The sequence below is a fragment of the Condylura cristata genome, unplaced genomic scaffold (genome assembly GCF_000260355.1).
Source record: "Condylura cristata isolate star-nosed mole 26May11 unplaced genomic scaffold, ConCri1.0 scaffold00007, whole genome shotgun sequence".
Taxonomy (NCBI): domain Eukaryota; kingdom Metazoa; phylum Chordata; class Mammalia; order Eulipotyphla; family Talpidae; genus Condylura; species Condylura cristata.
The window spans coordinates 1434339-1447850 of NW_004567108.1; the positions used below are offsets into that span (position 1 = coordinate 1434339).

General features: G+C 61.9%; 1 long non-coding RNA gene across 1 annotated transcript in view; it reads left to right on the forward strand.

Annotated features, from left to right (window-relative positions):
* LOC101636424 overlaps nt 1–13512 on the forward strand; it is a 78589-nt gene that overhangs the window by 40275 nt on the left and 24802 nt on the right. Inside the window, exon 2 of the long non-coding RNA XR_001145207.1 lies at nt 5377–5532. This is a non-coding gene — a long non-coding RNA (uncharacterized LOC101636424). The remainder of the gene's footprint in view (nt 1–5376; nt 5533–13512) is intronic.

A 13512-nucleotide genomic window follows, 5' to 3' on the forward strand; every position in this document is an offset into this window, starting at 1 on the left:
GGGCGGGGTGGGGCCAAGGGCGGGACGAGGCGGGGCCAAAGTGCCCAGGGTCCAGGACCGAGCGCTGGGAGCTCGCAGACTGGCCTTTGTTCCGCAGATCCCGAGTGTCCAAGAACAGGACCGCTGCTGCTCCCCCCGCCCCCCGCCCCCCAGGGCCGGCACAGGCTTCGTCGGTGACCGGTGGGCACGGCGGATGCCCTCTGGCACCCTCTGGAAGGTGGGCGAGGGGCCCCGAAAGGAAGCCGCGGGCTCCAGACCGCACGGTGCCCGCCCCCGGCACAAGTCTCATATTCCGGTGCTTTTCCCCAGCTCTTCAGCATGTATGATCTACCTCCTACTTACTGGAAATGAAAGGAAGGCAGAGGGAAAGTCATTGTTTTACCTCTGACTCCATCATCAGTCTCTCGACTCTGAATCACATTTTCAGGGGAAGCGTGTGGCCCCCCGTGACTCACGCCCTCACCCAGAAGGCGCTGCATTCTTGGGCTTAATAATGCAACGTTTAAGGAAATGTTTTCATATTCTCTGCAGACGGAGTTGCTATTCAGAAAAGCTGCTCAGCCGAAGACCACTTAGCAGAAAAATAAGATCATTCCTATCTTCAAGGAGCCGCTGAGATTCATCTTGAATTATGGCCTGTGGGGGCCTTTGCCAGGGTAGCCATGTGTCGCCTGCAATTTCTTTCTTTCTTTTTTTAAGTTTATTTATGTGTACACACAAGAACTGGGGTGCAGGCCAGAGGTGCAGGGGCTGAGAGGATTCCCCAGAGACAGGGTGGGGAGCAGAACAGGCAGATCCTCTGAAATTCACTGCTGAGAGGGCAGCAGAGAGACAGAGGGGTGTGCTGCGCCCTGGGCCACTCCCTGGCCAGGAATCGAGCTTGTGCTGCAGACAGGTCCACAGCACTGTGCTTTAACCCCCGTGACCCCAGGGAGGCCCGTGTATGGTGACTCGTTTAGGGAGAGAACGAGGAGCTTGTCTGGTCCCAGCGTTGAAGTCCGTCCTGTGTCTTAGCTGCAGCGAGTGCTGCCTGGGACCCCGGACTGGTTCGCCTGTGGCTGCTCGTGGGCAGCCCTGAGTCCCCACCGGCTCCTGGTCCCCAGTCCGCCTCTCTGCAGGCTTCACTCCCTCAGACTCCACACGTCAGCGGCACCGGCAAACGTGTCTTCCCGCGTCTGCCTTGTCCAGCACTCGGCCTCCCGCCCCAGCCTGGCCCACCCCGCTGTCAAAGGCCAGGCTGCCGCCCCTGCTGGAACAACAGTCCGTGTGCCCGGCCTCTGCCCCGGCGGGGGCTCTCAGGCTGCTTCTGTGTCCGGCACGGCCGTGACCCCCGCTGCATAGACGGGACCTGGCGTCTCCACTTTCACTTTTCACTCCCTTTGGGTGTAGCCTGAGAAGGAGTGATCACCCCGCGTTGTAGAAGTGCATCCGATGAGCTCGTCCATACCTTCAATAGTGGTTTACATCGATTCTCTCTCAGTTGAAGAGACAACTTTCAGCCCCTCCCTGGCGGCATAGGGGTTAAAGCGCCGCCCTGTGAAGCTGTCCTCAGCCACTGCAGTGCGAGTTCGGTCCCCGGCCAGGGAGTGACCCCCATGGTGCAGTGGACCCCTCCTGTCTCCCCGCTGCTCCCTCAGCAGTGGACTTCAGTGGCTCTGCTCCCCACGCTGTCTCTGGGGAGTCCTCTCACCCCACGCCTCTGGTCTGCACCCCAGCTCTTGTGTGCATAGATGAACCTTTTAAGAAAGCGAGAGCGTTTGGGGTGCAGCTGCCATCTGTGTGGTGCGGTGCCCGCGCTCCCGTGTTTCACCTGCGCGTCACAGTGCGGAAGGCCATGCCTGAGAGCCTGAGAGCAGCAGGGTTTGCTTATTTCATATTTTTGTATTATCAGTGTCTTCTGTAGTTGTTGAGGCGTTTTAACTTATCGAGGCACTTAAATTATTGAAATAGTTACGTTGGTTGCTGCAGAAGACCACTTTGACCTCTGTGAAAATCCCTTCTGGGTCCCAGGCTGGGAGCTCCTGCGGGCATCGGGGTGGCTATGGTCTGGCCTCTTCCTGGGGGTTGCTCAGTTCTGGTCTCTTTAGCTGCGGAGATTGAGCACAGAAGACCTGAGGGCCGGCCCGAGGTGTGGGGACTAGACTCTCCAGTAACAAGACGGGGCGAGGACTTGAAGGCGGTGCCGGGAGCCCTGTCCGGGAGGGCGGTCACGCCACTGCTCCAGGCCTATTTCGACATCCAGAGTGTGTGCTAAATGCTTTGTGTGAACAATATCAGCAACGACTTGGGTCTAGTTTCTGTGCAGTCTCTCCTGGTACATGAGCGTGAAATCAGGAATTAGCTCTTAGCACTGAGCCAGTGTGAGCGTGTCGCCCGGCGTGGCATTCGGCGAAGCCCAGGAAAGCAGAGCGAGTGGTAAAGAGAAGCTCTAGAAACATCTAGAAGCATCTGCGGCCTGAGCTGTTGTGACGTCCTACCCGAGCCTGAGCCCAGAGGGACGAGGAGGCCAGAGGTGCGGTCTGTTCTCCACGTCAGCCCCCGCTTTTGACCTGCAAAGATGCGACTCATCCGTGGTGGGGGCTGGTGGAATTCCGGTCCACGGTAGGTGCAGTCTGTCGCTGTGCGCACAACCACACCGGCCACACAGCCTGTGTATTCTAAGCGTGTGCACCCCTGCTGGGTGGGAATCGGGGCGTTGTGAGAGCCCCCGAGCGGTTCGCCGGCGCCGGGCACTCGGCGTTCAGCCCGTCCTCTTGAACACACGTCTTCCACGTCTCCATATCGCAGATTGCTGTTTCCCAGCTGTGCTGAGCACAAAGCTCAAGTGCAGCGATGACGCGACCTGAGTGTATCTTTGAAACACGAACGATTCAGACGTGAGTCAAGGCCGGCCGGCTCTGGCCTGGGACAGCGCGTGGCACATTGCTGAGTGCCCCCGCGGCCAGCAGGCTGAGCCCTGCCCACTTTAGGCGTGCGAAGCCCGCGAGTCTTTGGCTTGCCTCGGACCTCGCGTGCAGGCCTCCCCCCATAACGCGACGTCCAGAACAGAGCTGTGAGCCGGCCCCGGGCGCAGGGCCGAGGGCCCAGCCCCTGCCAGCAGTGACCCCCGCTGCTGGCCAGTCCCCGTGCGCGTCCGCCAGAAGCTGCTGCGTCGTGATGGTGCCTGTGGGGAGCTGACCGAGCCCACCCGAGCCGCTGCTGGCCCTGCTGCTGGCCGCCCTCAGCACTCTCTAACTGGGAATTGGGTCCCAGCCCCACTGGGCGCTGCCTGGGCAGGTGGACTGAGGGGGCGTGTGCCGCGCCACGCGGCCCGGAAAGGCCGCGCAAAGGGACGCCCTTGTCCCCTCGGGCCCGGCCGTCTGCTGCAGACGCTGTCTGAGTCCGTTGATTGTTTCCCACCGCTGCTGACTGCTGACAGGGCTGAAGGACCATTTACTGGGAATGTCTCCAGATAACACCGCAGGCTTGGTCAGAAAGCTGCTGAGACGGTGTTCCTGTGCCCCCGGGGGCCTGAAAACCCTCTTGAATGGAGAGGAGTGGGGAGGGGTGGGGTAGGAGAGACGGGGGGAGGCGCAGGAGGGGGAGGGAGAGAGTGGACAGGACTGGGAGGAGGAGGGAAGGAGCGTGGGAAGCAGAAGGCCCAGACTGCCCCCAGAGCGCGGGCTGGCATGGGCTTCTCCTTGGTGTATGCTGGCATGACTGAGCTGGCAGGACCTTGGAGCGGCTCAGAGAGGTCACCCCGCTGTCTGCCTGGAGCCCTTCTCTCGGATGCCGTGAGGGGACAGCTGACACGACGCTGCCCTTCCCACACGTCACTTGGGCTCTGTCCCCCTCGGGCCCCGCAGTGGCCCGTGTCCAGGCTGGATGCCGGAGAAGCGGGAAGGGTGCGCTTGGGGGCCCCACGGGTATTCTGCACCCCTCTCCCAATCTGCCCCTTAGTCTTTGTGCCACGTGTTACAGCCACGTGCCAGGAAGCACCTACTGGGCAGCAGGGCGAGCCTGTGCCCACGTGCTGCCACGAGCTTACCCTGACCACAGGCAGCACAGCAGGAGACCCCCGCCGGCCGCGCTGGGGCCAGCGGTTCCTGGAGTCGCAGAGGCTCTGCGAGAGGCCAGGCTCTTCCCGGGGCGCCTCTGTGCCCTGGCTCTGCTCGCCCGCCCCGGCGCGTCTCCTGGCCTGTCTCGCCAACTCCCACGCTCCACCCCGCCTCTGCAAAAGTGGCCTGTTTCATTGCCCACTGAAAATTCTCTTTTCCATTCCAAACCTTCCTCTAAGCAATTCTATATTGAAATTTTTTTATTAAAGTGATATTCATAAAGTGGAAATTAAAAGGGAGAATTCAGGGAATTTTGGACCTTCACCAAGTCTTGCAGCTGCCACCTCAATCTAGTTCCAGAACGGTTCCCATCACCCCCGAAGGAAATGGAGCCTGTTAAATGGCTCCTTCCCATTCTCCCGCAGGCCCAGTAACCACCAGTCTGTCTGTACAGAGGAACTTACTTTCGACACTTGGTATCAGCGGAATCATTCAGTACGGGGCCTTTGGTGCCAGTTTTGTTCACTTAGCATGTTTTGAAGCTCCTCTGTGCTGTGGCCTGTATCACTGATTCATTTTCATGGCTGCATAGTACTCCCCGGCGTGGGCAGATCTCAGGCACTGATTCATTCCTCCGTGGAGGGACATAGGTGTGCCTCCAGCTACGGACAGCGAATAGAGCTGTTGTGAACATGTGCGCACAGCTGAGCACCTGGTTTCAGTCCCCAGGTGAGGGGTATATTGGGAATAGAATTGCTGGGTCCCAGGGTCCTTCCAAGTTAACTTCTGGACTCGGCCAGACCTTTGCACGGCAGCTGCACCGTCTCTGAGCTGCCTCCTTTTGTTACACGGCCAGTCGTTGCCTCTGCTCTCCCCAGCTCCCCAGCAGACACCTCCCTCCCTCTCGGGGCCTCCGGCAGCTTGAGACCTGGCTCACAGAATGCAGACGCGCCCCTCAAGGCCACGGCTTTGCCGCACACCCTGGAGGCGCACAGCAGTCTGTGCCACTGGCTTGGATACCCAGCCTGGAACCCGAACTGGGGCAAGAAACGCTTTCCTCCGCCGGGGCAGTTCGTCCTTTACTGCGAACCACTAGGTTTTCGCGGGACGGGGTCTTGCTTCTCGCTTCGTCATAATGTTGTTTCCTGAGCGGTTTCCTGGTGTTTGGGTGGGGCGGAGGGGGTTCCGGGAGGGCCCTGCGCGGGGGAGGGTGCGGTCTTGTAACCCCAGAGGGGCATTGCCAACCGGTTGCCTGAGGGAAAAGAACAGACCCAGCGGGCGTGGGCCGCGTCGGGGCAGGGCCGGCGGGGCCCCTGTGACCTGCTGCTGTCCTCCCTAGGTGTCCTTCTTCCTCTTCATCATCTTCGTGGTGTACACCATGCTGCCCTTCAACATGCGCGACGCCATCATCGCCAGCGTGCTCACCTCCGCCTCCCACACCGTCGTGCTGAGCGTCTGCCTGTCGGCCAGGGCTGAGGAACACCTCGTCTGGCAGGTGGGTGACGGCGCGCGGGGGCGCGGGGGCGCGGGGCGGGGGGCTGGCCCCGGTGGGGCCCCGGGGAGCCCTGCGGCAGTTAGCGAGGGTGGAGCGCAGGGCTGAGTGGGGCCGTGGCGCGTGGTGCAGAGCTGAGCTTGCCCTTGTCCTCTCCAGAGCGAGTGCCCTCTCGGACCCGCCTCCCCCCACCTCCCTGCCGCGATATCCGGGCCGCACCCCTCTGTCTTGGCGAAGGACGAGAGAGTTCCCCAAGGGTTGACTTTCTGCATGGGCGGAGATGCCGAGGCGGCACGTTGGCTGAGCTAACGCGCGGCTCTTCCGAGAAGCCGTTCTGTTTAGTTCAGCCATTTCGAAAGCTGTTTGAGCCCCTGTGCGTGCACCAGGGGGTCGTCTGGGGTCACTCCAGATCCTAGTGGTCTCCTCCGTGCGCTGCTCGGCTCTTGGGCTGGCCGGCCCCGTCCCGGGAGCCGTTTCAGACAGGGTTCCCTCAGTGCTGCGGGGTCGAAACCAGTGACTGGCTCGGGCGCAGTTTTATTCAGAAGTCAGAGCTGGAGCTGCAGGCTAGCCGGGGGCTGAAGCAGTCTCCCTGTTTGGGCGCGTCCAGGCATCACTCCCTTCACTCACAGCAGCCTGAGGCGGCGCCCGCACAGCGTGCCCCTTGGCCAGGGCCTGTGTGGACGTGCCTGGGCAGTGTCCCCTCGGGGAGCTGGGGAGGCCGGCGTCGTGGTGAGCAGGCACGTAGACACCGGGCAGCAGCCACGTGGGCCCGGGGCAGTCGCGGTCCAGGCCAGAGGGAAGAGGGACGGGGCAGCGATTCAGCCGAGCCTGGGGCTGGTGGGGGGCTCCTTTCTCGGAGCTCTGTCCAGCCTTAGCATATTGGACCCCCCCAAACCCCACAATAGTCATGGGCGCTTCCCCCACAATCTCAACCTCCCCGCTCTCATGCAGGGCCGATGGTGGGTGCCTCTTTGCAGAAGGGATGGCACAGACTCTGCTCTGCCAGTTTATGCCATGAATACCACAGCGGGGTCTCACCACAAGGGCAAGGGACCCGCGCACGGGGTCTGGGGTACCTGTACCGGGGTTTGGTTTGGGGTACCTGGGTACCGGAGCCCTCCCCTCCCTCTCTGGCTCGTTCATGAATGGATTAGCTGCTGGCGGTGCAGACGTGACGGAGGAAACAGCGGGAGAGGAGGTCTAGACCACCTGCCTGGAAGAACCCAGGGGTCCCCTAAAGACAAAGGGGTACTTTGGGTGAACCGGTCTCCCACACCATCCAGTACTGTAGGGAGTTGCTTTTTGCAAAGAAACAAACAGCAAACAAAAGCGGGGTTTCTTACAGCGATTAAAAAGAGGGAAAGAATGTAGTCCTAAATATTTATTTACTCAGTTTTCAAAAGCACTTCCCCTCAGTGACAGCCGCAGGTGGGGGGCAGTTCTGGCCAGGAGAAAGCGCGCTCCCCTCACCCAGCCGCGGGCCACATCAGAGCGGCAGTGAGAGCAGCAGCCTGAGGCCGGGCAGGTGCTGCCCCGCCGAGGCGGGCCCGCGGGCGCGGCAGTGGGGCAGACAGGCGGTGCCAGGGCTGTTGCCGTGGGGGCAAGCGTCCAGGAGAGCGTGGGAACTGAACCCAAAGTTCACCCATCCGCGAGGCAAGAAAGCACTTTTTTTATGCAACACGTGTGTGCCAGAACGCCGTGGAGTAGCTGGCTGCTTTTCTGGGGTGTAGCTGTTTCAGCAAAAATGAGTGACGTCCAGGGTCTGCCGGAAAGCTCTCCCTGCCCCCACCAGGCCTCCTCTGCGCCAGCCTGCGTCAGCACGGGCCTCAGGAAGTCTGGGTGGCGCCTGCAGTGGGCGGGTGACGCGTGCCTCCCTGACCCGTGAGTTAACCCACAGTGCAGTTGTGCTTCTGTTTGACTCCTCTCGGCCCCCACTGGGTTGCTCGTCCGTCCGGTCCGGAGAGTTTCCTCCCCGCCTCCCTGAAGGGAGCGGGTCGCCTGCTGCCCTGGCCGCGTGACGCCGGGGCCCTCACGGTCCTGCGCCTCTGAGTCAGCGGGCGACATCGGGGCCCCGTGGGTGCGTTCCCGCCATGGGGCTTCCCAGTGAGGCCCGTGGTGGCGTGGTGGGACCTGCGTGGAGGTCTGGGGCGCTGTGCGTCCTCAAGCGCGGCCGGGGGGGTCCGGGCTGCCCCCGCGGGGAGCCCCCAGGGGCGCAGGTGTGCTGTGCAAAACTCTTGTTTCGTCTTAAACAAGCCGCTCTCCTCTCCCAGCGCCCTCGGCCGGCGTCCCCGCAGCGAATGCCGAGCCGTGGGGCAGTTCCAGATCCCCGCATCTGCTGTGTCTGCAGCGGGCTCCCTTTCCCGCCGCTGTCCTGTCCTTGATGCCCGCAACTTGTGCTGCTAGTGTGCCGCCTTCGTCTTTGGTTTCCCAGGGAGGGGAGCGATGCGGACTGAAGCCAGTTATCCGAGAACCTTACCTGCTAACAGTTCGTGAGGCCCGAGCGTGCAGGTTGGCCAACTGGGCTGTTCGTTTTTCAGGGAGCCGCTGGGGATTCTTCTACCCAGGAGCCGCTTCGGTGCATTTAAGTTGGGGCGCAGTGTGATGGCCGGCAGGCCGGCCTGCGGTGGGAGCCCGGCCCCGTGCGCGGCGAGCCCGTCCGAAGCGCCCATGCGGATTCGTTGCATAACTGACTGCGTGTAAGTGTTATTCAGGACCCGGCGAGTGGAATCTGGCACGAAATGGCGTTTAGGCTGTAGCCTGAGACTCTCAGAGGAAAAACAGCAAGTTCCCAGCTGCCCGCTTCCTGTCTGTGGGAGAGACTAATTGTTAGGAATTTAGATCTCGTTCCTACTGAGTTGTGTTCAGAGAAGTGCAGAATATTAATCACTTCTGCAAGGGGGAGGGAAGCAGGCTCCCTGCGGCTCGTTTTGTGAGCCCAGGCCGCGGGCGGCCGGTCAGCTTGTAACCCCGGCCCTGCTCAGCGAGCCTCGTCTGTCCGGCCAGGGGCCTTGCGTGTGTTCGCAGGCGGGGGGGTGAGGGCGGAGAGGCCCGCCCTGTGGTTTGCAGCGAATCGGGGCCCTCCCCGCCCTCCCACCCTGCTCTCCTCACCCTGCGCCCGTCCCCTCCTGGAGTGGCTGCAATGGTGCTTCCCCCCCGGGGCAGGCGGGCGGCCGGGCCGCAGCTGTCCTTGCCCGCAGGCCGTCAGGTCGTCGGCATGCGCTGGCAGTCCCTAGAATGAAACCGCGGCAGTGCTGGTGAGCAGCTCCCTGCTGCGTGGGTGAGCGCGGGCGGAGGCTGTTGGGGGAGGGGCTCGAGGGACAGAGAGGACAGACCCTCAGACCGGGCATTTCGTCCTGGAGACGGCCCAGGAGCACACGAAGAAAGATTTCTTGAAAGATGATGCTGGTCCCACCGGCGGTCTTGTCTTCTTCCTGGTGCTGTCCCCTGCGCGCCTTCTGCGCGTGGTCAGCAGCAGCCGGTGGGGGTCAGCCTTCCGTCCAGGCGGGCACCCCGAAGGGGCACTGCCTCCTCCCACCAGCCCAGCGGCGTTGTTTCAGTCAACGGAGACCTGGGCTCTGTCCATCAGTTGCTTGCATTTTATTGTTTAAAGATTTATTTATTTATGCACACAAGAGCTGGGCTGTAGGCCAGAGGTGCGGAGAGGGGGTGAGAGGACAGAGACAGAGCGGGGAGCAGAACAGGCAGGTCTACTGAAACCCACTGCTGAGGGGAGCAGCGGGGAGACAGGAGAGTCTGCTGCGCCCTGGGGTCCCTCCCTGGCCGGGGATCGGACTCGTGCTGCGGCGGCTGCAGCCTCTAGTTCTGCACAGTCCTTGCTCCGCCAGGGAGGGCCCACTGATAGCTTTTGAGGCTTCTCTGTGATGATTGCTCAGTAAACCGCCAGTCGCTGCTCTTTAAGATCCCCGGGCCAGGACGACAAAGGCAGCCCAGGGGCCTGTCACCGCGAAGCTCTGCGCACGCAGCACGAGTGTGCGCGGCCTGGCCTCGAGGGCACTGCGGGCTCCCTACCGCGAGGGCGCCGCTCGGGTCGGGAGGGCTCTGCAGCCGGACAGCTGGCGGGCTGGTGTGGTGGTGCAAACGCAGGGGCCCGTGGGCTTTCCAAAGAGGCGGCCGGGGGTGCCCCCGGGTACCCGTCAAGCGGGAGTGGTCATTATGGCTTCTGGTAAATATGTCCCTAAGGCAGCAGAGAGGATGAAGGGAGTGGGTGAGTAAGAAGGGCTCTTGTGGGCCGTGCTCAGCGGTCTCTGGTAGTGACCACCACGCATGCCCCCCGCCCCCGCTGGTGGCCACACCGCACCCATGCGCAGGCTGGGAGGTGGGTGCCCACTCTGCTAATTTTCCGCAGCAGCAATGGTAGCATCCGTTGGGAGACGCGAGACCTGCTGGCCAGTGCAGGGTCAGGCGTTGTGACACCTTCTAGCAGCCGGTGAGCATCACCCAGAGAGTGGGATGGGATGTGTGGCTGTGGCTTGTCCGTTTCCTGGCCTGCGGTGGGCACAGGTGGCCCCCAGGTGGCCTCCAGGACCCCTGCGGGCACAGGTGGGCCCCCGTCCCCTGTGGAAACTGGTTTGCCAGCAGTTGAGGGTGTTGTTAGCTGGCTTTCAGCTCAACGGTGCGGAGCAGCCAGCCCAGGTCACCCTTTCTGAGGGCAGCCTGTGTCCGTGACTGGTCATGGGGTAGAAATCTCCCCGTGAGGCCAGTGCAGCCCCCAGGCCTCCTGTGGGCACGTCTGAAGTTCCAGGCCAGCACCACTGGCCAATTCGCCTGCTGCCCAGGCTCGTGTTCCTACGCCCAAGAGCCCAGTCCAGAGGGAGTGCCCTGATCGCCGCTGGCGAGGCTCCCCAACGTGCCTCCTGCAGGACAGGACTGCCCGGCACGTGGGCTTGGCCTGATTCTTCAGGCTTCTCATGTGTGAAAGGACAGTGGTGAGGCCGCCCTGGGGGCGCTGTCCTCGGTGCTGACGCCGGGCCCCTGTGGGGAGGGCGGAGGGAGCGTGAAAGTCCGCCTTTGAGTCGGCCTGTTCAGACCCTCGGGTCTGGGGGGGACGTTTGACCATTCCACACGGGCTGAGCATAGTGGACTGTGTGCCAGGAGGAACCAGGACCCCACACGCCACGGACATGTGGGGTTCAGAGGTCCTGCCGAGGCCTGAGCCCCGTAGGCCCTGGAGGTTAATGGGCTGCTTGGTTTGGGAACCGCGGAGACACAGTTCAGCCCTTGTTGGGAACCAGAGCGGGTAGCCGCCGAAGGGGCCTCTCCTCGCTGTGGGCCTGGCCGCCGCCTCCGGGCTGTGCCCCGGGGAGGCCCACTCAGGTCCCAGCCCTGGAAGCTGCTGTCTTCCGTCACCCGTTCCAGCCACGGACTCCTTGCTGGGGTGGACCTGAGCATTGTGGGGTGCTGGGTGCCGGGGTGCTGGGCACGTGCCTGTCCGTCTCCGTCCGCTGGCGTCACTCCTCACAACCGACTCACGTACTGTGCCGGTTTCCTGCTGCAAAAATTACACTCATTTCGGTGCTGCAAAGAAATGCCTACCCTGAGAAATGTCTTCTCACTCCCAGACATCAGTGCAGGGCGTGGCCGGGCTGAAGCCAGCGCGGCCCTGGGCGAGGATGCTCCTTCCACTCGCCTGGCCCTGCGGCTGCCGGCAGCCTGGACCTTCTGTGCTGGGCTTCAAGGCGCCAGTCTCTGCGCTGTCTCGCGGGTCTTTGTGCTCTGCCTCCTCTCCCTGTGTCTTCTGAGGACACCTGCCATTGCCCGTAGGGCCCTCTGATGATCTCAGAGCAGCAACCTTCACAGTGTTATGTCTGCAGAGACCTTTATTCTAAAAGAGGTCGTATTCTGAGGGCCTCAGGGGACAGAACTAAGGGGGCCTCTGTTTAACCCAGGGCAGTTGCCAGTGCCCAGAGACAGACTGCAGGGCAGCCCCCTCCCGCCAGGCCCGAGCCCTCCAGGCCGGGAGCCTGTGGGGTGCCCCCTCTTTCCTGCTGAGGTTCCACCAGATTCCTGGTGCACAACTCACCAAGATGCCTCCTTGCAGGTTGTGGTTGCACAGTGGCAAATAAAGCGAAGCTGAAATCCACAGGGAGGAAACATGGGCGAGTTCGTGCCCGTTTTGCAAAGCCCTCAGCGCCGGGAGCCGTGTGGGTCCCTGAGCAGAGGCTGCAGGAGGTGGGCACAGCCACACCTGCCGCCGGCGCCTCGGCCTGCGTTTACAAGTAGGTGACAGACCCCTCGCGCAGATCTGGGGGTGAAGACGCAGAGCGGAGGGCAGACGGAGCCACAACAGGCCCCGGGAGCCCCCTGGCTGCAGCGCGGAGGCTGCGAGAGGTGATGCGGCTCACGGGGCGTGGGGGGCAGGGTGCATCGGAAGAGGGGCGCGCCTGGACCCCGGGATCACGCGCAGCGTCGCCAGCCAGCGCGCCCTCAGCGACAAGGGGGTGCGGCTTACGCCGGGTGGGGCCGCTCTCCCCGCCGCCGCCCCGCCCTGCTTTCCGACTCGTCCTTGATGGGCTCAGGCTTTCCAGGGGTGCAGCCTCGTCCCGTCGGCCTCTGCTTTCTCGCCTTCCAAGCCGCCTTTTCCTTCCGGTTGCTTTGCTTTGTGCCCTAAACATGGACCGGCGCGAGGTGTCGGTCAGCCCGCAACTCACCTGGCTGCCCGTGGCGTAGAACAGGTGCGTCCTCTCCGCAGTGTGCTGGCGTTTGGGGAGGTGACGTCAACGCGATGACTTGAAGCGAGTGCCGCGTCTTCCTGCTGAGGGAAGGATTTTTTTATTTTTCTTTAGAGATGGGTCTTGAGCTGTAGCACTGACTTTTCCTCCTCACCTATGGCCACGGTTGTGTGTTCCTGCTTCAGCCAGCGGGAACAATTCTTGAATGAAGTTGTGCGGCTGTTTCTTTTCTGTTGAGTCTTTGAGCGGAAACTTGAAGGGTTTGCGCCTATTTGGGCAATGGTCACAGCAAGTCCTCGAAGCCCTGCCCCGCGGTTCACAGCTCTCTCATCACCTGACTCAGCTTATCTCAGCTGGCCCCAGGTGGGCCAGGTGACCGGGCCCCCTTCCTGGACCTTTCTGCTGGTTGCGGCCTGCCTTTCCTGAAGCCTGCTGATGTTGGGGACTCTCCTTATTTTTACAGTCCCTTTCGTCTGAGGTTTACACCGTGTTTCTTAGCCTCGAGTAACCTCTTGCCTCGGTCTCAGTTCCACCTGTAGTTGTGTTTGCTTTTTGGTGATTAATTTTTAGTTCTTGGCATCTGTCCTCTATAATTCCTGCTTTATCCACTTCTGAATATACCTCTGTTTGATTGCTTTTCTGGTTTTTAGTTCTACTCGTCTTACTGCCTCAGTCATCGCTTATGTTAGTTCTTCTCAGGTCGCCTTGGTCTACGCCCCTGACTTCGGTTAGCCATGGCGCACTTACTCTTTTCTCCTGTTTCTCCTGTTTCCTTCTAGCCAGACGGAAGGCTATAGATTTCCCCCTGAAACCTGCTTCATCTCCAGGCCTTCCCACCACTTGCTCACTTGGTCTGAGTTTCTTGTCTCTGACACGAGAGACACGTGTTCTCCTTTCAGGAACACACCTTTTAGCATTAATTTCATCCCGTCGCATTAACGTTAGAGAGCCGTCTGGCTTTTCTGTGCTTTACAATTGCCTCATGTTTCATGGCAGTGACACTGGTCCGCAGCACGGTGTGTGGTTGGGGGTGCACGTTCCCCCTCTTCAGACATGAGTCGCTAGCCGCACATCCTACCTTGTAGGGGTGCCGAGGTGCTGGCCAGGCGCCGAGCCCCATTCCCTCTCCCTTCACCTGATCTCCCGCCTGCGGCGCCGTGGGCTACTCTGAGCGCAGCTTCCACGGTGCCGTGCTGGCTGCGTCTCTGGGACTTCACTCGGCGTTTCCCAGCCCCTCGCGGGGACGTCAGCGGCGGCGCTCACCGTCGCCGCAGCCGGGGCCCTGGCACGGGTC